The 25,432-nt window shown below is 35.9% G+C and overlaps 1 pseudogene; it reads left to right on the top strand.

The window, feature by feature from the left end:
• Positions 1-1,384: 1,384 nt before the first annotated feature.
• The window catches only part of LOC126028313 (DAZ-associated protein 2-like), a 73,030-nt pseudogene continuing 48,982 nt past the window's right edge, over positions 1,385-25,432 (top strand).

Genomic DNA, 25,432 nt, shown 5'->3' with positions numbered 1-25,432 from the left:
CAGAGCCTCTGACAATATGAAGGGCAAACAACCCAATAAAAGTATCGAACTTTTCTGGCTGAGAAGTGCAATTTGAAATACAACCAAAGAAAAAGAAAATGGGAAGGAATCAAACTTATAGAATCGCCACGAAGGCGGACAGACAAGGAAGCAGTCAGAGAGGAATCAAAGGAACATTAAGAGGCACAACTGTAAAATTTAGATTAATTCTCGACTGTAAATACCAACAATAAATCCAATACAGACGGCAATGCCAATAACAACCAAGCTTGTTGAGCTTCACAAATCACAGGCAGACAACCTCTCCCAGCAGCCCGGGAATGTCTTCACACTGCTTTTAACGACCTCCTGGGGCACCTCCAGGGCTGTGACCTATAGCACCAGAGCTCATCAGCTCGCTACTACTCAGATTCCTCATCTAGTAGTGGACTCAAACCCTCAGTCACAAAGTCTGCTACTACTCGGATTCCACATCGAGTAGAGAACTCTTAATTCCACCCAGAATCCATGTCAAGTGGAGACTCTCAATCCTTCGATCACACAACCATTTCCCTATTTCTATTTTCAACACACATCAAATTACAACTAACAACACAGGACACATTGCTTAGAATTCACCGAGTAGTCTGTTCACCACCCTGCTTCGGACAGTTCAAGGACTCCTGGCTGGCTCACCAATGAAAGGTCCGGCAGTCCAGAAACTGCTCCAATGCAGAGAAATGAAAAGACAGTTACTCAGGCAAAAGCTCAAGTGAGGTATTTATTTTGTATTCTGGCCGGCCAGGGTACATTACATGTTCAAAACCGAACAGAGGCAAAGGACCATGTGGCATTGTATGTTTGTTCTTATATACCATAAGAAGGGGGAGAAGAAAGGAAGGGGTAGTGACAACTTCCTTAAGGGCGGGACATCCACCAAGGTTGGTGGGGGCAGGGTAATGATGACTTCCTTAAGGGCGGGACATCCGCCAAGGTTAGTGGGGGCGGGGTAATGACTTCCCTTTTCAATGTGAGATACCACATGGTGTTTAGGGCCTTAATAATGCTGCATGTCTCCTGACTTCTATTGACTGGTTGTGGATCATTTCCTCACTGTTATGCTGATACCTAAAAACCTGCCAGGCCAGAGGGGCTGCAGGCATGATCCATCCAATCCATGCTCCATCAAGGATTTTATAATTAATATTTAATTCAACAAAATGTAAGTACCTGGATGAGTCAGGAATGAGAACGTCTGCCATGAGTATTTGCACAATATAAACCTTATATTTCACCAGCTCTATACAACTGTCTTCAAACTGCACTTAAGTCTCACTTGATTTACATACTGTGGGACTTTATCCTTGCTACTTGGTTTCTGAAGCAGCTATAGAATTATAGCTGGATGGAAGAATTGCTCTTTGCTGAAAAAGGTAAGTCAGTCTTAACCCTTTTCAGGTTCTCTACAGATCCATCACTTTCTCTCCTAGATTCAGGAGATGAAAATAGTGAAGTAAAACAATTTTATTTAGAGATGATGAGTAAATAAATATAGGCAGGAGATTCAAGAGAAGGCAATATTTCCAAAAGGGAATGAGATGATATTCCTCATAAAGTAAATAAAATATATTTTATATTCAAACTGAGATGTATGCTAGCCCCATCAGTACAGGTGAGCACATTGCTTACCTATGTGAAATTGGGTTGATAGGTTTTCTTCCAAAGTACCATCCACATGGGGATTTCTATGTTGATAACAGGACATTGTTAATATACTGTTAAGAGTAAGACTTTTAAAGTTTTGATAATTCATCTTTATGCTTTTATAACAGTCCTCTATTACTGTTCACCTGCAGAGGGATACAAATTCTTCAGAACCAATAAAGTACTGGCTTGAATCTTCGCTTTAATTCCTTTATCCCAAGTTTGGTCTAGCCTTCATGCCCTGCTCCCTTTCTTGCTGTTTTAGAGATAGTGACAGAACTTTTTGAAACACATATTACTTTTACTATTTCCAAAGAACTTGTTGCCTGGCCTACCTCTGCTTCCCTTCTCTTTTCCCTGTTTCAGATTCCTATCTCTCATTCTTATTTCCTCTCATTTTCTCTTGTTTGTATTTTTTCTTTCAACCCCTTTATTGTTGACTTGTTTGTTTTTGAGTTTTGGTCTATATCCAGTGGCAGTGCTTCAGGAATATATGAGATGTCAGGGATAAACCTGGGTTGTACTCATGCAAGGTGATCAGGGTATTCTCTTTAGTCTCACTTCATAACAGTTTAGCCCCCTGGAAAGAAAACAGCTTTTTAAGTAAATCCAAGTTCATGAGCTTTTCAACCAAAAGGCCAATATTCAAGAGAAAAGAATTGCTGCTAGAAGAAAAATATTCAAAAGCTAGCAATTCAATGGACAGTTTTTTTAAAAAAAAAAGCCATAATTTCTGCATAATCAAAAAATCAGTTTTATTAGGAAAGAGGAACATAGAAGCTCATTTCAAGGAATGCTGCACTACATACTGAGCACCAGAATAGTCAAAAATTATTTATTTGTAATCCCTGAGGCATACTTTCTATATAATTGCAAACAAAGATTTCTAATTAAGATGTTTTCTCTCTATGGGGCCGGGTGGTGGCGCTAGAGGTAAGGTGCCTGCCTTGCCTGTGCTAGCCTTGGACGGACTGTGGTTCGTCCCCCCCCCCCCCCCGGCATCCCATATGGTCCCGCAAGCCAGTAGCGACTTCTGAGTGCATAGCCAGGAGTAACCCCTGAGCGTCACCGGGTGTGGCCCAAAAACCAAAAAAAAAAAAAAAAAAGATGTTTTCTCTCCCATATTTTAGGAAAATACTAGTAGGCATTCTCAGCTATTTCTCCATCTGTATTCCAAAATTTTCTGTTTCCTTCAACTCAACTTGTTGGTTTAGCATCAGCTTTAAGTTTAACAGTCACCTCTCATTTTTAATCTACTAATATGACAATTTATTTGTCAGTATATATTATGTTTTTTTTTTAAGATTTATCTCTATTTGCCTCTGACATATTGTTGTAAGCAGATATAAAGGTATCCTAGTACTGTAGATTGGTCTTGGTATCAGAAATCTCAAGTGAAGATTTACCAAAATCTCTGAGAGGCAGTATTCCAACTCTAGGACAAAAGCTAGACTACCTGCAAAGAGAGACTCCATCTAGAAGAAAAGGCTATTCTATGAATATCAGGAAAAATCATTTTAAGTTCCTCTTTGACCACATTCTAATAAAGTACGTTGGGTAGTTTGGGAAAGCTTAATAAAAATAAATTTAAAGACAGAGGCATGTATTTTAACAATTTGGAGTCACATCTCTCTCTTTTTCTCTCGCTTTTGGTTTTTGGGGCCACACCTGGTGATTCTCAGGGGTTACTCTTGGCTATGAGCTCAGAAATTTCTCCTGGCTTGGGGGACCACATGTGATGCCAAAGAATAGAACTGTGGTCCGTCCTAGGCTAGCCCCGGCAAGGCAAGCCTTACCACTTGTCCATATCTCTTATTGACACATGGGATTCCTTTCTTCTGCTTTAAACTACACATTCTTTTAGTGGGTTTTTTTGTGTTTTTGTTTTGTTTTGTTTTGTTTGTTTTTTGAGCCATAGCTGGTGACACTTAGGGTTTACTCCTGGCTATAAACTACACATTCTTCATCTTGAGTATTTTTCTGTGTGTATAGTTATAATGTAAGCAGAGAGTACACTCTGAAGAATCTTGTGTTGTCTTTGAATGTATAACTCTTTCTCTGCTCACCCCATATAAGGCAAACTCATCCTGCCTCGCTATTCATCTCCCTCCTGAAGTCCTTTTCTGTGGGGCATACATTGCATGTATGTTGTCAGAGGAAGGATTGAATTTTATCTCCTGCAAAGAGCAAATTCCTTCTTTTAGCCTGAAGCCACAGTTTTCTGAAAAACCAAGTGATAGGAACAAGTCCCATGCTGTAGAAATCAAGTGGAACTCAGAGGCAACATGAGGAGTATAGTATGAGTTATGGGACACAAGAGTAGCTACTCACAACAGAGTTTTACACTTATACCCCTAAGACCTTTCTCTGATTGACCAAGGTGTGTTGAGCCACAGTCTTCTCTTCTAGAGACTATTTTCTCCCTGCTCCACACTTTGCATTAAGTTACCTGCAACATTTCAAGAAATAAACATAAATTCTACTTTTATTTATCCCTTTTCCCATTTGCAATACTTTCAAATAAACAAAATAAGATTAACACACAAATCAGATTGAAAATATATAATACACCTCCTTCAATATCTTCCCATTGTATTTAGAATATAATTCAAACTCCCTTATAAGAAAATAAATTTGAATATTTCCTTTCTGTCCTCTAATATTATTAGATTTTTTTATTATTTTACTCTGTTCCAGTCAGTTCAGTCATATGTTTTTTGATTGCTTTTGAATCCAAATGATGACTTTTGTGTAGCTAGTTCCTATTTTTAATTTTATTCTTAAGTTTTCATAGAGTGAGGAATTTCTTATTATTTAGATATGCATTCAATGTTAATTATTTTAAGTTATTTTATATTAAAGTATCTCTTCACTTTCCTCTGATTCTATGATAAATAGAATACATACACTTGATTGCAAATTTTTGTGCATTTAATTATATTTCTGTTCATGCAGCATTGTACAGTTTACATACAGTAATTTCACACACCTAGTTGTGACATTGAAAGTCCCAATAGTGCCTGAGATCACACTTGGCATAAGAGGTAATTCCAGAAATTGAGCTCATGTCTTGTACATGGAAGTCAGTAGCTATACCAGTAATTAGTATCTACAGATTCTCAATGCTGTTTCTTTAGATACAGCTCCCATAATCCAGTTAGTTATATTATAATTCCTTGCTTTGTTTTATTTTTAATATCTTTAAAGATAATTGTGCATTAACAACCTTTCTTACCTTATTCAAAAGGACTTATGTGGGTCATTATTTTCATTGCATCATTTTGTACAAAGGCTAAAATACAGTGTCAGATTGGGTGTTGATAGACACAGGTTGATCATGTACTTGTATATAGAGTAGCTGGACATCAGAAGACAATTAATAAAGGGGATACCAAAATCACATCTGACTCCAGATTATTGGGAAAGGACAGAAAAGAAAATAAATAGATAGGGCAAGTAAGAGGAGGCAAATGAGAAGTAACAGGAAGTAAATGTAAAGACCTTGAGCACATCATTTATGTAGAGTAGTGGTAAAGCTATATATCCAAAGCTGCAGAGTCAATTACAATGAAAGTCACACAAACCAAACTTAAATATGTAACTGTTAAGGAGACAGACTGGAGGATAAGGGTAGGTAAAATAGAATCTAGGAACAGTTATTAAAGGAGTTGATACTGATGAAAAAGAATTTTGCTGGAACACAGTATGACTAAAATTCAACTATAAATAACTAAATAATAAGATTTTAACAAAAATATCTATCTCTGCCTCTACGATATAAACTATGATAATGGGAACTTTTCTGTCTTTTAATATATTTTTTGGGGGGGGTTTGGTTTTTGGGTCACACCTGGCAGGGCTCAGGGGTCACTCCTGGCTTCACGCTCAGAAATCACTCCTGGCAGGCTCTGGGGACCATATGGGATGCCAGGATTCGAACCAATGACCTTCTGCATGAAAGGCAAATGCCTTACCTCCATGCTATCTCTCCGACCCCATCTTTCGATATTTTGTTTTGTTTTGATTTTTTGGTTTTTTTGAGCCACACCCATTTGACGCTCAGGGGTTACTCCTGGCTATGTGCTCAGAAATCTCCCATGGCTTGGGGGGACCATATGGGATGCCCGGGGATCGAACTGCGGTCCTTCCTTGGCTAGTGCTTGCAAGGCAGACACCTTACCTCTAGTGCCACCTCGCCGACCCCCCATCTTTCAATATTTTAACTAGAGTGTAGATTAATGGTAAATACTTAAAATACTTTAGATAAGAAATGACTACATTTTAATGAAAACAATTTTACTTATTTTATTATCAGATCTTCACCTGATGTGACATATTATTTTTCTCCCATTTTTTTAAATTCTTTCTTCACCATAACTTTTCATTAAATTTTCCTGATTGCACTATATTTTCTTATCTTTCTATGTTTCATAATACCTTACACAGTACAAGCAAACTGATGAATAAAGGTAGCATTTCATAACATAAGCTTGCATTTTATATTCATGTTAATTGTGGGTGTGGGAGAGTTAGAAGATGAATAAAAGGGGCCGGGCGGTGGCGCAAGAGGTAAGGTGCCTGCCTTACCTGCGCTAGCCTTGGACAGGACCGCGGTTCAATCCCCCGGCGTCCCATATGGTCCCCCAAGCCAGGAGCGACTTCTGAGCACACAGCCAGGAGTAACCCCTGAGCGTCACAGGGTGTGGCCCAAAAAAAAAAAAAAAAAAAAAAAAAAAAAAAAAGAAGATGAATAAAAAATGGTAGTAAATATTCTTTGTGTTAACTGGATAATTTTTTAAAGACTACAAATTTTATTTGTATATTTAATAGATTTTATAATAGAAAATTTTTTGTATTATGTGATTACAAGATCAGGAATAAATAAATAAAAATAATAATATTGTTGCTAGTATTAAGAAAAGTAATGGCAAAAACATAATCCAAAGGAACAAATAGAGAAACTGGGTTGAAGACTATCTTTGCCCAAGGGAAAAGAAAATTTTAATTCATAAGTAGGGCACAAAGAGAAAATTAAACAATGTAGGGAAGATCAAGATTAAAGTATTCTAAATAGTGGTAAATTGCACAGAACTTTGAGGAGTCTTGGTTCATTCCTAGGAATAATAATAACTATTATTAGTAATTGAGGCAGAACACACAAAATTTACAGAGGATGCTTTTTTAAATTTTTTCAATAGCAATTCAACATGATCTAGTTAATGTATTCCAGGAATTGTTTTCAAGGACATTTAACATGGTAAGATAACATTAGTATCCCCTAATATATCTATTTCTCTATCTCAGAACCTCCACATAAATACCTCTTCCTTTATAGAAACTTTGTAGATGTGATTAAGTTTAAGAACCTTGAAATGAGAAGATCATTTTAAATTATCCAGATAAATACAACCTAATCTCTGAAATCTTTAAAAGCAGAGACTCGTTCATGACTCTTTAGAGAGAGCTGTGACATTACTGACTAAATGATAGGGGAAGTGATTAGAATAAAGTAGTATGGACAGCCTCTAGAAGCTGGAAAAAGTGAGAATTAAGTTATTCTCTATGGTCTGCAGAAAGGCATGAGAGCTTAACTTCATTTAGGACTCAAAGAAGTTAAAGTTGTAGTTAAAGTAGCTACTGAGCTACTGCTTATTTTGTACTGTGGCAGACAGGTATCATTTGTGAACTTCACCAGCAAGATTAATGATCACATTAAGCTTATATCTATTGCAGGAAAGAAAACAATTTAACTTATTATTTGCTTTTTAAATTCAGGTATCTGAGTTGGGTTTGTAAGGAGCATATAGCTGATTCAGTTTCATCTGTGGAAGATAGGGTGCAGGTGCCTTCAAAAATTAAGTAAAAATTTAAATACATAACCATAACTGTAAATGGCTGTAAAAATAAAAAATTTTAATTTAAATTAATTGGTGGAGGTCAAAGGAGTGAGAAATACCTACCTTAATTCCTAGGAAATAATTTAAGCTAATGCAATAATATAGAGAAGCAGGAAGCACTTTTTCAAAAACTGAAAAACTTAAAATATAAATTAAAGCAATGGGAGGAAGTAATATAAAAAGAGACTAGGGAGAGAGTAAGAAGATAATCTGATAATTACATATAGTACATTGAGTCACTGAAAATGTAAATTGGTGATAACATGACAATGCTTCCAATGGGGTTTGCCTCAATCTGTACATTCAGATGCTAAATCACAACTGTAAACTCCTGAATTAAAATTTCTTGTAGTAGATACCTATGAATCTTCATTTTGATTTCTAACTCTTTATTCTTATTTGCTTTGTAATATCTGTCCTTCAAAGGGAAATGACAACAGAATATATCATGATAATATTCTTGCTAGAGGATTCAGATGGATTTCATGTTTCATTCAAAAGCTGACATGGAAGGCTGGCGTGATAGTATAATTGATTCCTGAAATCCCATATAGTCTTTGAGCACAACCAGGAGTAACCCCTGAATATTTTAAAACCAAAATAAAATAAAAAAACTGAAATGGAAGAATATTGAATTTGTAGTGTTTCCAAATTGTGTTTTTCCTAAGTAGATGTGGTAAATTGTGAATTCACAATTGTGAGTTGTGAATTGTGTATTTTTTCTGGGAAAGATAATTTCTCTTATTTTCTTAATAAACCTTAAAAGTTAAGAATGCTACAGATTTTCTAGACTTTATTATTTATGTTTCTATCAGCATACTCTATATTTTGATTTACTTACAGACTTCTATCTTAATATTAAAGTGAACAATGCTTATATGGATAATACTCTGTGTGTTCCTCACTTTTAGTTTCAGGAAAATCTTGATATTTTTCATTTATATTGATTTTTCATCTATATTGAGATATGAGAATGATCTTTGTATAGGCAAGCATGTGGTGTATGGGCTCTACGTGATGCTAGTAATGCTGTATTGCTGCTTATACTCCTCTAAGTTTGTTAAAATGTAAATTGATAATATCTGACAACTGTTGATTTTCTAGTTAAACTAGAGTAAAATAAGTTTGTAGTGTCTACTGATTACAATTCTCTTAAGTATTTCAGATGTTAAAAGAAATCACATAGGCATTACATTGGATTGTGTAGAGTATTTATTTCTCTTTATCCTGACTGCTTGGAATCATATATACTTTGAAAAGAAAAATAAATAAATCGTAATACATAATATAATTTTGTTTATTAAATATTTATTTAATCAGATAGTAGTTATTTATTATTTAATAAATAAGGATAAATGTATTGAAAATATTTTAATGAATACATTATTTGTTATTATGTAATATTTTTTCTAAACTTTCTGACCATTATCTTTTCTCTTGAGTTAAATTTAAAGATGAATCTTCAAAACACTTTTCTTCATTATGTGCAAGGCAGTGGTGGCTCCAGAACAAAGATGAGACAGCATATGTGAGAATAGAATTTTTAAGGTTCCTATACCTGGGAGACAGGGTAAAAGAGGAACCCAGAAAGTTGTCAGAGAGATGTTTTTATAAATTTTGCGTAATAATTGATACTCAAAACTCAAATCCTATTGAAGGGGAAGTCATGATTATTACTAGTAATCTAATCATAATCTTTCAATAGGGGTCACACAGTGGTATTAAGGTACTCATAAATATAACTGGAAGTATTTAGAGGGCCATGTTGTACCAAGATAGAGCCCAGAGCCTGTAAATGCTGGGCATTTGCTCTACCCTTGTGCTATATATCATCTAATACTCAATGTTTAAAAAGTATTTCTGGGCCAGAGCACAATCAGTAGAGCGTTTCCCTTACACGTGCTAACCTAGGAGGGATCAGCGTTTGATCCCCTGGCATTCCATATAGTCACCCAAGCCAGGAGTGATTTCTGAGCTCATAGCCAGGAATAACCCCTGAATATCACCCGGTGTGGCCCAAAAATCAAAAACAAAAAAATACAAGTATTTACTTTGAGGAAATAGCTGTTCATTTCTTCTCCCCATTTTTGGATGGGGTTAAATATTATTTTCTTGTCCAGCTCTGTCAGTATCTTCTATATCTTAGATATTAGTTCTTTATCAGATGGATATTGGGTGAATTATTTCTCCCATTCCGTTGTTGGAGTTAGTATCCTACTCACTGTTTCCTTTGAAGTGCAGAAGAATCTCAGTTTAATATATTCCTATTTGTTTATCTCTGCTTCCATTTACTTGGACAGTGGTGCTTTTTCCTTGAAGAAGCCTTTAGTATCATTGTCATGGAGCGTTTTGCTATGTTTTTCTCTGTGTAGCTTATAGTTTCAGTCTGGTATCAAGATTTTTAATCCATTTTAACTTGACATATGTTAATGGTTTTACAGAGTGGTATACATTCACCTTGTTGCATGCAATTGATCAGTTTTCCGAGCACCACTTGTTGAAGATGCTTTTTGTGTTCCATCTTGTATTTGTGGGCCCTTTATTAAATATTAATTGGTTGTATACTCAAGTTCTGTCTCAGAATAGTAAAGTCTATTTTATTTATCTGAGGCTCTGTCTTTAATAACTGTTGCCTTATAGTACAACTTAAAGATGGAGAAATTGATGCCTCCTATTTTCTTTTTTCTAAGGATTGCTTTAGCATTTATTCTTTCAAATAAATTTCAGGACTGTTTGGTCCACTTCTTTGAAAAATGTTATTGGTATACTTAGAGGAATTGCATTAAATCTGTACAATGTTTTGGGTTGTATTGCCATTTTAATGATATTCTTTTCAATCCATGAGCTGGATGTATGTTTTCTTTTCCTTGTGTCCTTTTTATTTCTTAAAGCCATGTTTTATAGTTTTATTTTTAGGGGCCAGAGCAATAGCACAGTGGTGTATAAGTCTTTCACTTTTTTAGTAAAGTTGATTACAAGGTACTTGATTTTTTGAGGCAAAATTGTTAAATGAGTTGTTCTTGTAATGTCTTTTTTCTCTTTCATTTTTTGTATATAAAAACACCATGGATTTTTAGTGTTAATTTTGTAGTCTGCCACTTTACTATATAATTTTTTTGTTTCTAGAAGCTTTTTGGTAGAGTGTGTGGGAGTTTCTAAATATAGTACCATGTCATCTGCAAAAAATGAGAGCTTGAATTCTTCCTTTCCTATCTGGATGCCATTGATATCTTTTTCTTGCCTAATTGGCCAAAGGCACATAAAAGAATGCTCCATATCACTAATCATCAGAAAATGCAAGTAAACACAATAATGAGGTATCATCTCACACCACAGAGAATGACACACATCACACAAAACAAGAACAACCAGAACTGGTATGCATGTGGGAGAAAGGGGCTCTCACTTACTTCTGGTTGTAATGCCTCCTAGTCCAGCTATTATTGAAAACAATATGATATTACTTAAAAAACTGAAAATTAAGCTTCCTTATCATCCAGCAATACCATTCCTAGGAATCTAAGCTAGGAAAATAAAAACACACACAAAATAATGACCTCTGCACTCTTATGTTTATTACAGCAATATTTACAATAGTCAGAATTTGAAAGCAACCCAGTTATCCAAAAACAGATGAGTAATGAAACAAAATGTGGCATATCTCCACAATAGAATACTATGCAGCCATTAGAAAAAATTGAAGTCATAAATTTTGTTTATACATGGATAAACATGGAAAGTATTATGCTGATCAAAATGAGTTAGAGATAGAGGGATAGACAGAACAATCTCACTCATTGCTGGGATGTAAGGAAAATATGAGACAGTGCGGGGATAGTATCCAGGAACAAAAGAAATGAAAATCAGGAGGGCCATTCCATGATAGGAAGATTGCCACAAAGAGCAGAGAATGCTGGTAGAGTAGACACACAATAATATGAAATGGACATTCATGACATCACTTCATTTGTAACAGTGAAACACCCCAATGTCACAAAAAAGAGGGAGCGGGGATAGTGATTGAGTGACAGAGAGACAGGGGCAGAAGCAGAGAGACAGAGAAAGAGAAAAGTAAAATGCCTGCCATAGAGGCAGACAGATGAGGGTAAGTGAGAGCAAATAGGGCATCGGAGACATTGAGAGGGAAACTGTTGACAATGGTGGTGGGAAATGTGCACCAGTGGAGGTTGTTATATATTCTATCACTGTGACTCAATTGTGAGCAACTTTCTCCGTGAAAACGACCTGTATTATGAACAACCTTTTAACCATAGTGTTTAAATAAAAATACATAAAATAAATAAGAGGTATTTACAAAGCAGGAGTCTGGATGGCAGTGTGGGTAGTGATTGAGGGAGGGAATCACTATGACAATGCTGGAAGAAAGTTATGGGGTTGAAAAGCTGTATGAATGAATGATTTCATCAACAATATTGCTGTCACTGTGACTAAATAAAATTTAAAAACATAGTATAAATTTTAATTAAATAGAAATTTAAGTCATGAAGAGGAAAGTGTGAAACATTAATAAATATGACGATGTCAAAAGTGTGTTAGTTTGTTTTACCAGTGTCAAATTTTTAAGTAATTCCAATAGAAGTGAATAAAATGATTCAGACTATTAAAATTAAAAAAATAAAGGCACTAAGATAACTAAGATAAATTTGTTAAAAAAGTATAGTGTATATGTGAACAAAGATGTGTTAACAGCTTGAGAATTTCAGCGGAATAGCAAATTATAAATAATACCAAATGGTAAAATTAAAGTAGACTTTAATTTTAAAAATAAATGAAAAATTAAATTAAACTTTGACAGAAGACTAGACATAAAAAGAATAGGAAGCTTGAAGTTCATCTTAGTGGAAGTGTTTGGAAGTAGAAAAAACAAATAATGAATCAAAACTGTTGAAATCAATAAGGCAAGCCCCTCAGTTTTATACTTTCAACTAATTTAATAATGCAACCTACTTTATACTTATAAATTCTGAACATCAAAAATAGCAAAGTACAGATATTTTCAAGTACATATTACTTAGTTGCTGAAATTTATTATATGGTGGGTCACAAATCACATATCAACAAATTATTAATGTAAAAATAAAAGAAAAATATTATATAGAAAATTGGCATTTGGAAATTATAAACAATTTTCTGACTAATGGAAAACACAAGATAAACAATAAGCTGATTCATATCAAATCCCAGTATTCTATATGGTCCCCTGTACCTGCTAGGCGTGATTTCTATGTGTAGAGCCAGGAGAAACCCCTGAGCGCTGCCAGGTGTGACCCAAAAACAAACAAACAAACAAAAATGAATTACAATATATTAAAAATCTTCTATATGGTTGGTTAAAAATGTACAAATTTGTGTGCTCGTTGGGATAAGAGTTTAGTCTAGAAGCCTACTGAATTAAGAACTGAGGGTAAAGAGTTTTAATAAAGTAGGAAATCAGGATAGGATTGGGGTATGAAGAGATACTCGGATTTCTGAAGGGCGGAGAGGGGATAGTATATGGAAGGGGCTATATACACTATAGGTATGAGTTGTTTACAATTTAGGTTTGGATCTCAAGGAGGAGTCATATCTCTGTGTGTTCATGCCTACATATAAACATAGCTTAAGAAAAAGAGGCGGTGAGAGCAAGAGATAAGCTGAGTATAGAAAAATAGGTAAATATAGTACATGTAAAGTAAAGAAACTAATAGATCAACTTTTGGATACATAAAGGTTTTGCCTCTCGAGTACTAAACATTGTGTTAGTGGGGTTTATCTACAGAGGTGCCACCTTAGGTTTCCACCCTTTGTATCCAAGAACCTCTGTAGACAGAAAAGCTGAAAGGTTACTTTAATTATAGTAAGATTAAAACATTGAAACATATTGTTTTGGAATGCTTCCATTGGAGTCAGTGACTTCCCATCGTATTTTTACCTGTAGTTCTTTATAAGATCCCTAAGAAATTGTTATGGGCCTTTGTAGTAAAAGGCTGATTACATACCTATTCTCTATTCTGCTGTTTCTGCTGTTGCTGGTTTCTTTATGGTATAATATGTAGTAGAGGCTTTGTGTTGTTCCTCTTCCATTTGTTTTGGGTACTAATCCCCAGTATATTTTGACTACTACAGTGTTCGTAGTTTCTACTCTGTTTAACTGTGTTATTTGATCATGGAGTATTAGTTGTATATATGGTGTATATTCTAGATACTTCAGAATAGTGCTATCATTCTGTGTTTATCTTTCATCTTCTGGGTTACTTCATTTAATATAATATTTTCAAGATCCATTCACGTTGCTGCAAAGTGTATCATTTCTAACTGCTATGTAGTATTTCATTGTGTATAGATACCACATCTTCATGATCCACTCATCTGTTGTTGGACAACGAGGTTGGTTCCAAATCTTGGCTATTATACTGAGTGCTGCGATAAATAGTGGGGTGCACACATACTTTGGGATGAATGTACTTCAGACTTAGGGGTAGATATCTTGGAGAGCAATTGCTGGGTAGCTCAATTCTGAGTTCCTTGAATACTCTCCAGACACATACTTTGGGATGAATGTACTTCAGACTTAGGGGTAGATATCTTGGAGAGCAATTGCTGGGTAGCTCAATTCTGAGTTCCTTGAATACTCTCCAGACTGTTTTCCATAGGAGATGAACTAGGGAGCATTCCCACCAGCAGTGTATAGGAGTTCCTTTCACTTCATTCCCGCCAACAAGATTGTTCTCGTTATTTTTAATGTGGTATCTCATTGTTGTCTTAATTTGGGTTTCCCTAATGATGAGTGAAGGTGAGCATGTTTTCATGTGTTTGTTGGCCATCTTTCAGTCTTCCTCAGCGAAGTATCTATTCATTTTATCTCCCCATTTTTATGGTGTTATTTGATTTGGGGGGACTCAGCTTTTTTAGTGCTTTGTATATTCTAGATATCAGCCCTTTATCTGACATGTTGAGTGCAAAGATTTTTTTCCCATTTAGTTCTTGTATTAAGTAGGGTTTCTTTCGCCATGAAGAAACTTTTTAGTTTGATGTAGTCCCATTTGTTTATGTTTGATGCTGAAGTTCTTGCCATGGTGCTCCATCCTCGAAGACTTTTTTGATATATAGATAATTAAGTGTTCTGCCTATTTTTCCTCAATAAACTTTATAGATTTGGGTCTGATTTCAAGGTCTTTAATGCATTTTGAGTTGACTTTTGTATAAGGAGTGAGGTATGGGTCAATTTTTAGTTTCTTACAGGTGGTTTTCCAGTAGTACCAACACCATTTGTTGAAGAGCCTTTCTTTGTTTTATTTCCAGTTCTTGGCTCTTTTGTCAAATATTAGTTGACTGTATATCTGAGGGTTTATATCTGGAAATTCTGTTCTAACCCACTGGTCTGAGGCTCTGTCTTTGTTCCAGTACCATGCTGTTTTGATCACTATGGCTTCAGGTTAGGTAAAATGGTGCCACCCAGCTGCTTTTTTTTTTTAATATGTGCTATGCTATCCTGGGTCTTTTGTGGTTCCAGATAAATTTTGATTGATTGTTCTAATTCTTTAATGAATGATGTCTGAATTTTGATGGGGATTTCATTAAATCTATATAGGAGTTTGGGTAGAATAGTCATTTTGACTATGTTGATTCTACCTGCTTGTGAGCATGGGATGTTCTTCCATTTCCTTAGATCCTCTTCAACTTCTTTCTGAAGTGTTATAAAGTTTCCCTGGTATAGGTCCTTCACTTCCCTTGTTAGGTTGATTCCTGGGTACTTAATATTTTTTGATAATATTTTAAATGGGATTGTATTCTTATTCTCTCTCTCCTTAACTTTGTTATTTGTATAGAGAAACAGTACTGTCATTTGTGTATTGACTCTGTAGCCAGCCCCTTTGCAGTATTGGTTAATTGTTTCTAGGAGTTTTACTGGGGACTCTATAGGGTTTTCAATGTTTATTATCATACCATCTGCAAAATGAAATAGTTTGAGATCCTCTTTCCCAATTTGGATTCATTTGATTCCCTTTTCTTGTCGGATTGCTATTGCTAAAATTTCTAAGATTATATTGAATAAGAGTGGAGAGAGTGGACAGACCTGCCAAGATCCTGACTTAGTAGAAATGCTGTCAATTTTTCATCATTAAGATTAATGTTGGCTGTGGTCTTTTCAGAGATAGATGCAACTATCTTGAGAATGGTTTCTTCTACCCCTAGTTTTGCTGAGTGTTTTCAACATGAATGGACATTGGATTTTGCCAAATGCCTTCTCTGCATAGATTGGTATGATCATGTGATTTTTGTCTTTCTTGTTGTTGATGTGGTGTATGGTGTTGATTGATTTGCATATGTTGAACCAACCTTGCATCCCTGGGATGAAACCCACTTGGCCACGGTGTATAATCTTTTTGATGTAGTGCTGGATTCGGTATGCTAAAATTTTGTTGAGTATTTTTGCATCTATGTTCATTAGTGAGATTAGTTTGTAGTTTTCTTTCTTGGTGGTATCTGTCATTTTTGAGAATGAGTGTGATATTAGCCTCATAAAAGGAGTTGGGGACAATTCCTGTCTTTTCAATGGTTTGGGAGAGCCTATGGATCAGTGGTAGTAAGTCTCCTCTAAAGGTTTGATAGAATTACCTGTAAAACCATCTAGACCTGAACTTTTGTTTTTAGGGAGTTTCTTAATTACTGCTTCAATATCCTTTGACATGATTGGCCTTTAGACTTTTTACATTTCCTTTTCCAGTCTCAGAAGATAGTATTTTTCCAGGAATCTGTCAATTTCTTTTGGGTTCTCTAGTCTAACTGAGTATAGATATTTTGTATTTCTCGGGGTTCTGTTGTAATCTCTCTCCTTTCATTTGTGATCCAACTGATTTGGGTGTTTTCTCCCATTTTTTTGGTGAGTCTCCCCAGTGGTTTTTCTATCTTGCTTATTTTTTTTCGAAAAATCAGCACCTGGTATTATTGATTTTTTTTTGTATTGCTTTCTTAGTTCTATGTTGTTTATTTCTGCTCTGGTTTTTATTATTTCTTGTCTTCAGGTTGTGGTTGAAATTCTTTGCTGCTGTTGTTCCAGATTCTTAAGGTGACCCTCTAAACTGATCATTTTGTCATTTTCCTCTTTCCTGATATAGGCCTGCATTGCTATTTGTTTCCCCCTAATTACTGCTTTTGCTGTGTCTCAAAAATTTTGAAAAGTTATCTCTTCATTGTCATTTGTCTCAAGAAATCTCTTAATTTCTTCCTTGAGTTCCTCCTTGATCCAACTTTTGTTGAGCAGCATGTTGTTTAATCTCCAGGTATTGGATTTTCTCCATTGCTCTTTTTACAGTCAATCTTGACCTCTATTGCAGAGTGATTTGATAGGGTGCTTCTAATGATCCTTACATCTGTGATTTTATTCAAGTTAGACTTCTGTTCTGAGGCTTGGTCTATTCTGGAGAAGGTTCCATGTGGGCTTGAGAAGATTGTATATTGTTCTTTCTGGGCGTGCAAGGCCTTATATAAGTTTATTAGCCCTAGATCTTTTAATTTTTCATTTAGGGCTCTTATTTCTTTGCTATTTTTCTGTCTGGTAGATCTGTCCAGTGGTGATAGTGGAATATTGAGAACTCCTACTACTATCACATTTTCTTTCATATATTTCTCCAGGTTTGTGAGCAAATGCCTTACACATATTGCTGGCTCTGCATTAACCAGTGTTATTATTTCTTGATCTAGTGTTCTCCTGATCAGTAAGTAGTGACCCTCTTTGTCTCTGATCACTTTCTTGAGATTGAATGCGATTTGTTCTGATAGAAGAATGGCCATCCCTGCTCTTTTTTGTTTTCCATTGGCCTGAATAATTGATTTCCATCCTTTTATTCTAAGTCTGTGTCTATCCTGTACTTGTAGGTATGTTTCTTGCAGGCAGTAGAAATTCAGTTTATGTTTCCTAATCCATTTCTCTATTATGTGCCATTTAATGGAAAATTTTAGTCTATTAACATTTTGTAAGATTATTGACAGAGAGGGATGTTGTGCAGTTGTGTTTTGTAGGGTGGTTCTTGTTACAACCAGGAGTTTAGACTGTGTAATTTCTCTTTGAGTAGGTCATTTAGAAACAGTTTTTTATGCAAATAATGCAAGTTCATTTTTGTTTGAGAATTTTTTAGTCTTCCCTCCCATATGAATGAAAGTTTTGCTGAATAGTGGACTCTATGTTGAAAATTTCTTTCATTCAGTCATTTAAATATGTCATTCCATATCTTCTTGCTTGAATTGTTTCAAATAGGAGATCTGGTTTGATTCTATGTCCCTTCCTTTGTACTTGAGGATTTTTTACTCCCTTATTGCTTTAAGAAGTTCATCTTTTTTTTTTTTTTTTTGCCATTTGGATTACTGTATGTGTTGGTGTTGGTTTATTAGGTCTATTTTATTTGGGACTCTTTTCACTTCCTGGATTTATACTGAAGCCTCTTTCCAGAGGGTGGGAAAGTTTTCCGCTATTATTTCTAAGACTACTTGTTCTTCCCCTTTTCCTATTGCCTCCCCTTCTGGTATACCTACAATTATTAGATTATTTTATTTTATCTTTTTCATTAAGAATGGACTTTTCTTCCAGTGCTTTACCTTTTATTTCCTTGTTGGCTTCTGTGTCGTTTTTTGTTTGCAGCTTTTCTTTGAGTTCTTCTATGTGCTTCTCCAACTCTGTCATTCTGCTCATATGGCTTTTTACGTGTTTTTTTTTTTATTTTCTTTAATTCCATTTGTATGGAATCTCTCATGTTCTGTAACAAGTCTTCTTTAAGTTGCTTTATTTGTTCATCTATGGATTTCTTGTACCTGCTGGCTAGTGAGTGATTCTCTCATGGTCTTTACCATGACTTGCATTTCTTTTCTCATGGCTGCTTTTAGATCTTCATCTGTTGAGTCTGTGTGTTTGGGTGGACTTGGTAACTTGTTCGTATTTCTCTCCATATCTCCAGATGTTAGAGTCTTCCTTAGTTTACCCATATTTCTTTGCATTCATTGGATTGGCTTGGAGTGTATTGCCTTCAGAATTCAGCCCATTTTTGCCACCTGTGGTGAGGCTGGGTCTCTTTTCTGGGGTGTGGCTCTAGGTGTGTCTGTTGGTTGAGGTCACTATGGTTTGGCCCCTCCAACGTCCTCCATTGAGGCTGGTCAATCGCCCCCTTGCTGCCTGCCAGTGTAGTTCCACTCAGGGCCACAATGGTAGAGGGAGCAGTTGAGCCTAGGTCACTCACTCCCTCCCCAACCTGTGGTTCCTTCTGGCCCCTTTAGTCAATGGTCCCCCTAAGTCTCAATCTCCCTAGTCAGCCTAATTTATGGTAGCAAATGTCACCACCCCACGTTTCCAATGGGTTCTCTTGGTTTGCTCCCGCCTCTCACTCTCCCTCTCAGCGCATTCCCCCAGCCTTGCCTCTGCCTCCTTTCCCAGTTTCCCAGTCTCTGGGGTGAAGATTTACCCCTGGCCTTACCTCTGCCTACGTTCCTGGCTTCACAGCCTCCAGGCTTCCCAGTCTCTGCAGTGACAAGTTCCCCTGGCCTTACCTCCACCTAGTTTCCCAGCTTCCTAGCCTGTCTCCAGGGTGACTAGTTCCCCTGGACTTGCCTCCACCTAGTTTCCCAGCTTCCTAGCCTGTCTCCAGGATGACTAGTTCCCCTGGACTTGCCTCCACCTAGGTTCCCCTTCCCCTGACCTTACTCCACCTAGGTTCCCGGCTTCCCAGCCTGTCTCTGGGGCGACTAGTACCCCTGGCCTTGCCTCCACCTAACTTATTTTATATTTTAAACAAAAATAACCATGTTGAACTTACTAATTTGCAAAATTGTTTAGAGTTTTGTCAGTTAAAATTATGATAAATTATAATAAAATTATGATAAAATAAATATGATAATATAAGAATAAAAAGATATATTCACAGCTGCTGTGATAATTTGCATAACATCTGTGAAAAATACAAAAATATATCAATGCTGGGGCCCAAGAGATAACATAGAGGTGGGACATTTGCTTTGCATGCAGAAGGACTGTGGTTCAATTTCTGGTGCCCCATATGGTCCCCTGCACCAGCCAGGAGTAATTTCTGAGTGTAGAGCCAGAGGTAAATCCATGAGCACTGCCGGGTGTGACCCAAAAAATAAACAAACACACACAAAATTAAATTAAACACACAATGCAAATTAAATTAAGAAAATTAAACAAGACAAACATTACATTTAAAAAGTAAAGACAAGCATGGAACACATTTTGAAAATGAGTAAGATAAAGCTTTTACAAAGGCATTACAATTATTTTCCTAGATAAAAATGTAAAATATTTTCAAAACTATAATTCATTGTTGAGGAAATTAAAAGAAACAGAGTAATACTCTGTCAATGAGGCAAAAGATTTAATGTTATTGGAATGTACATTTCTCCCATATTCATTTATTGAATCAATTTTTTAATATTTCTAGTTTTGATTTATATATCACAACCAACTCAGGGGATCATGTGGTGCCAGAATCAAACCTGATACTCACCATTTCAAAACATTTGTTTCAGATGATTGCATTATATCCTAGGTCCCTGGAATCAATTTATTATTTTTTTCAGATTTTTTGTTCATTTTTGTTTGCTTGTTTGCTTTGGGAGCCACACCTGGCAGAGCTCAGTGGCTACTCTTGGCTCTGCTTTCAGAAATATTTCCTGCCAGGGTCAGGGATCTATATGGAATGCCAGGAATAAAACTCAGGTCCATACCCGATTGTTGGAAATGCCCTACTGCTGTGATTCCAGGTCTCCTGGGATCAGTTAAATGATCTCAACCAAATCCAAGAAATTCTTTCATATTGTATGTATATTTTAATTTTTAGTGACTTGGTTTTATTTTGCAGTATTATGGAATTTGTGGGGTTTATCTGTTTTAATTAGCTTACAATATTATAAAGAGAGAAAAATAGAGAGGAAAGAGACTGCACTGAACAGTGACAAACCTTTGGACTTGAAGTAAAAAACTCATTTTTGTCAAGCATTGTGGAAGAGCGAGAGAAACAAACTGGTGAAGTAGAAGTTTCGGGGTCAGAATGTTGTTGAGGGGGCCGGGCGGTGGCGCTGGAGGTAAGGTGCCTGCCTTGCCTGCGCTAGCCTAGGATGGACCGCGGTTCGATCCCCCGGCGTCCCATATGGTCCCCCAAGAAGCCAGGAGCAACTTCTGAGCGCATAGCCAGGAGTAACCCCTGAGCGTCACAGGGTGTGGCCCAAAAACCAAAAAAAAAAAAAAAAAAAAAAAGAATGTTGTTGAAGGGTACTGGACACTTTGGTGGAAGAAGTGAGGTGCAGGGATTTTGCACATGAATATCATAAACACTAAAGGCTATTGTAAAATTTTACCTAAATTTTAATAAAATAAAAATTAAATATTTAAGGATGAATTAAAAACATGAATAAATCTCTGAACAAAAAAATTATGACGGGTCAGTGAAACTAGGCCGTAGGTGTTTACATATATCATTCTGGGTATTTCTAGCATTCCTCCAATCTTAATCTATCTCTCTTGACATAGTTTCCAACGGATAATTAAGTTAGACAGGTATTTCTTCCTTATTCTTCCCCCGCTTAGAAGAATAAATATCTTTATATCAAATGGGCAAGCAAAAATAGCATTTTTATGAGCCAGGCCATTTATGATGCAGGCAGCTTGTTTCTCAAGATTGACTTTTGAGGTTCAGAGTGATAGCAGTGTGTAGGGCATTTATCTTGCATGCAGCTGACCAGAGTTTAATCCCCAGCATTCCATATGGTCTCCAAATCACTCCAGCCAGGAGTGATTTCTGAATGCAGAGCCAGGAGTAACCCCGAGCACCACTGAATGTGGCCAAAACACCCCCCAATAAAAAGAAAAAAAAGATCAACTTTTGATAAATCCCAGGTGATGCAAATGTTTTGAGATAAAGATTTTGAAGGAAAAAGGTGTGTCCTGCAGCCTCCTGAATCAAGTTATTGATGCTAGTAGCTTTGCCTTAAACAGAAAGAATCCTGCCAAAGTGGATGAGAGTGAGACAAGATTCAACATTTGTGTTATTTCTATTACACTTTCATTCATTTTTATCTTTTGCACATCTCACTTCAAACTTTAAAATGTCATATCACTGTTTTTCAACTTTAGTTCTATAGATTCCAGATACATTTTGATTTAGCTAGTTAGAACTGGCATGTTAGTGTTATAGTGGGAATGGAAGGGTGGGACAACAGGGGACATAGTTAATATACTGGGTCACTTTAAATCTCACCATCCAAAAGATATCCAATCAAAATAGACAATGGGATGGCTGGGTGTTGAAGAAGGCAGGAGAAAAAAGGAAGCCTGCAGGCCGGGCTTTCTCCTCTGGTCCTCTCTAGTACTTTCTTTGCATTTTTAGCTATCCTAGGCTTACTGCAAAATCTGTTAGGGCTCCTATGCCCCACAGACCAGGACTCTGGGGAGCAGACCCATCTACTTAAAGTACACAATTAACGTCTGCAAAATAAACTTCTTAACCTTCTGGGTTTTATATACAAATCTTTCATACAATTCTTAAGAACTCATCAGTGCAGAAAAACATCCACTTTTTTTTTAATTTTTATTTTGACCATATTGGCTTACATTTCTTTCACAGTAATATTTTAGGTACATATTAACATTGAATCAGGAAAATATCCATCACCAAATTGTTCTCCCTCCACCCTATTTCCTTTTCTGCAACCCATATTCCCCACCATCACTTCCAGGGCTGCTAGAGTAAGTGGTCTGTCCCTCTGTGTCTAGCTTACTATTAGTGATCATAAATCTGTTTGGTCCTGGTACCCTCCTTTGTTTCCCCCTCTATTTGAGAGGCGGAACTAGATAGTTCGAGTTATGTGATTTTGTTTGAAGGAAAGAAAAGCAATAGATGCTAGTAGCTTTGCCTGAAACAGAAAGAATCCTGCCAAAGTGGACGAGAGTGAGACAAGATTCAATATTTGTGCTGAAAAAAAAAATCAGATAATCTGAAAATGGGCGGAGTCCTTCTAAAGGCTTTCAACCTCAGTTTGAGAGAGGACAGGAACAAGGTAATTGAAACACTGCAACAATACAGAAAGAAATATCAAATAAAATACCCAGTGAGCACTACAGCAATAAAGACAAGCACCACACAATAGTCTCGGTCTTAAAATCAAACCACGCTGGAGTAAAAAAGAAAGATAAAATAAAATAAAATAAATAAAATAAAATTGGAGACATCAACTTTAATATCTACACCAAAATAAAGAAGTCAAAAAAATAAATCAATAAATATATATGTGGATAAAAGGATTATTTTTTGCTTTTTTTTTCTCCCCCCTCTGCATAGGCATGGTAACTATTGGGGACATTATAGAGGAAATTCCCTTGGCCTAGGAGATACAGGGTTTATCCACCCTTGAAGTATACTGTCATGGGACTAACTATAGACTCCTTGCATAATCATTTACTCTCCCCTTGGTGCTTTTGTGGTGCATGGAAGACTTCTGCTTCATCATGGATGGTAAAATCAGACCTCTATATCTAGAGATCTTGGTGTCTGTAGAGTTCAAGGGATGGAGCTTATGATGAAGTCTCTTTGTGGTTCTAGCAGTTCTGCTTCTTCAGTGTCGAAAAATGTCCACTTTTAAGGAAATTATTATTATAGAAAAATTGTGTGTCATATTAGAGAAAAAGAGAGAGGAAAATAGAAAGAAAAATATACAAGAGAGAGTGCATGAGAAAGAGAAAGAGAGAGAATCAAACATAGGCAGGCATAGATGGGAAAAAAGGAAGAAAATGGAAATACTCATTTCCCACCTCTTTTTGCTGTCTGAGGAATTTTTATGTAACAACAAACAAAGCACAAAATAGTCAAAGTTCATCAAAACTCTGGTCAAAAATTATTTGTGTAGAAAGATTTTTCCTTTAACTTAAACAATATAGGCAAAAACTCCCCAAAACAGTAATGAAGGTTAAATTTCTTTGAAAGTCAAACATTTATGCAGGCAGCTTAAGTACACAAAGTGACAAATTACTTATTTGGGACATTTACCTCATTTCTTAGAACCTGCCACCAAAACAGCCATTTTAGAGTTATAGAAGTGTGTGTCGATGCTCCTTTGCTAAATAATCTTGTTTAAAAATCTCTATAAAACATTGCTGCCATCAGCAGCTAGAAGTTTTGAGAAGCAATTTAGGGTTGATCTAATTTGCAAGTAATTTATCACTGCAATAGATAGTTTTATTAAACAGCTGCAGGGTACCTGCATTAACAAAAGTGGTCATTTCTTTTTAAACTTGCATTATCTTTGCCTCTCTCAACCATTTTTGTTTTTACTCCTTTTATTTTTATTTTAGTGACTTAAAGTCCCACAAAATTGGATAAAAATGAAGTAGATAGTAACCAAGCAAGTAAACAACAGAAACAAATTGTTAAGTGTAAAATTATTTTTCCTGCTCATGAAGCAGAAGATTTCTGAAAAGATAAGGCTCACAGAATAAAAAGTACCTGCTTAACAATTGTGAGGTCATGAGTTTGATGCCCAGTGCCTCCCACATATGTCCAGTGTGGTGGCTCAATTGTTGAGATCCCAGGCATCAAAACAAAAGATGTGGAAATAATATTAGGAGGCATGAAACTCTAGTAAGCAAGTGAGTACTCTGGCATCTATTGACCAGAATACATAAAAGCCCCACAATTAAATAAAATGTACTCTATATAGCATAGATAAAAATGTCTTCCAAGAATCAGCTAAGGGACAGGGTGGGAGGGAAATTGGGGACATTGTTGACAGGAAACAGGCACTAATAAAGGATGGTGTACAGTGTATGACTGAAACTCAATCATGAACAATTTTATAAACATAGAACTTAACTAAATTAATTATTATTAAAAATGTAAAAAATATCCATACATTATAGTGAAGCATGTCTGATCTTGCTCTCTGCAACAAGAAAAGGAAAGGAAAGAAAAAATAATGAAACAAAAATAAAGTTGTGTCACTTATAAGAAAAGACATTTTGGTTTGATTTGTGTATTATTTATTTGCCAGTTTGAGGTTTTAGGTTACCTACCCTGATGGTACTCAGGGTTTTCTCTGGCTTTCTGCTTGGCAATCACTCCTGGGCATGCTCAAAAGATGAAAATATGGTGTAAAGAAATCAAACTAGACCTCACTGTTCTCATGTCAAGTGCTTAAATCCTGTTAAAGAGATCTCTATGACCCAAAAATTTTTTTATTTACAGAAAGTCTAATTCCTACAAAAGCAGAATAAGCAGAGATTAAATTGTGTATGTGGTTAAATTTTAGCTGGATTAGAATATATAGAAGGATGGTGAGACTTCTTTAAAAGAATTAGTGTGAACCAAGGTCATGTAGACAAGAGTGAAGAGATATTGAGAAAATACTATTGTATTTTTAATTTTTGTTATATAATCAGTACATTGGAATTTTTATTATATTGGTTATTTTAAGTATAATGTTGAATTTTGAATAAATCAGTGTGCTATATATAGTTCAAATTATTCAAAAGATGCACAGAGTACCATTTGCTCACTTATTCAAATTATATATCAAAAGCTTCAACTATAGCTCGTTGTGTTTCAATAGTCTTTATATTAGATTGTTAAAGACCTTGGGGTATACAGATGAATGAAGAGCAAGCTGTTAAAGCCATATCTATAGTGGACTAAGTTGTTTAAAGTTTCATTCTATTTAGGGGAGCATTAACTTTTTTTTTTTTTTGGTTTTTCGGCCACACCGGTTTGATGCTCAGGGGTTACTCCTGGCTAAGTGCTCAGAAATTGCCCCTGGCTTGGGGGGACCATATGGGATGCCAGGGGATTGAACTGCGGTCC

The sequence above is a fragment of the Suncus etruscus genome, chromosome 14 (assembly GCF_024139225.1).
Source record: "Suncus etruscus isolate mSunEtr1 chromosome 14, mSunEtr1.pri.cur, whole genome shotgun sequence".
NCBI lineage: Eukaryota > Metazoa > Chordata > Mammalia > Eulipotyphla > Soricidae > Suncus > Suncus etruscus.
Note: the sequence above shows the minus strand (reverse complement) of the source record. Positions and strands in the feature narration are given on the sequence as shown.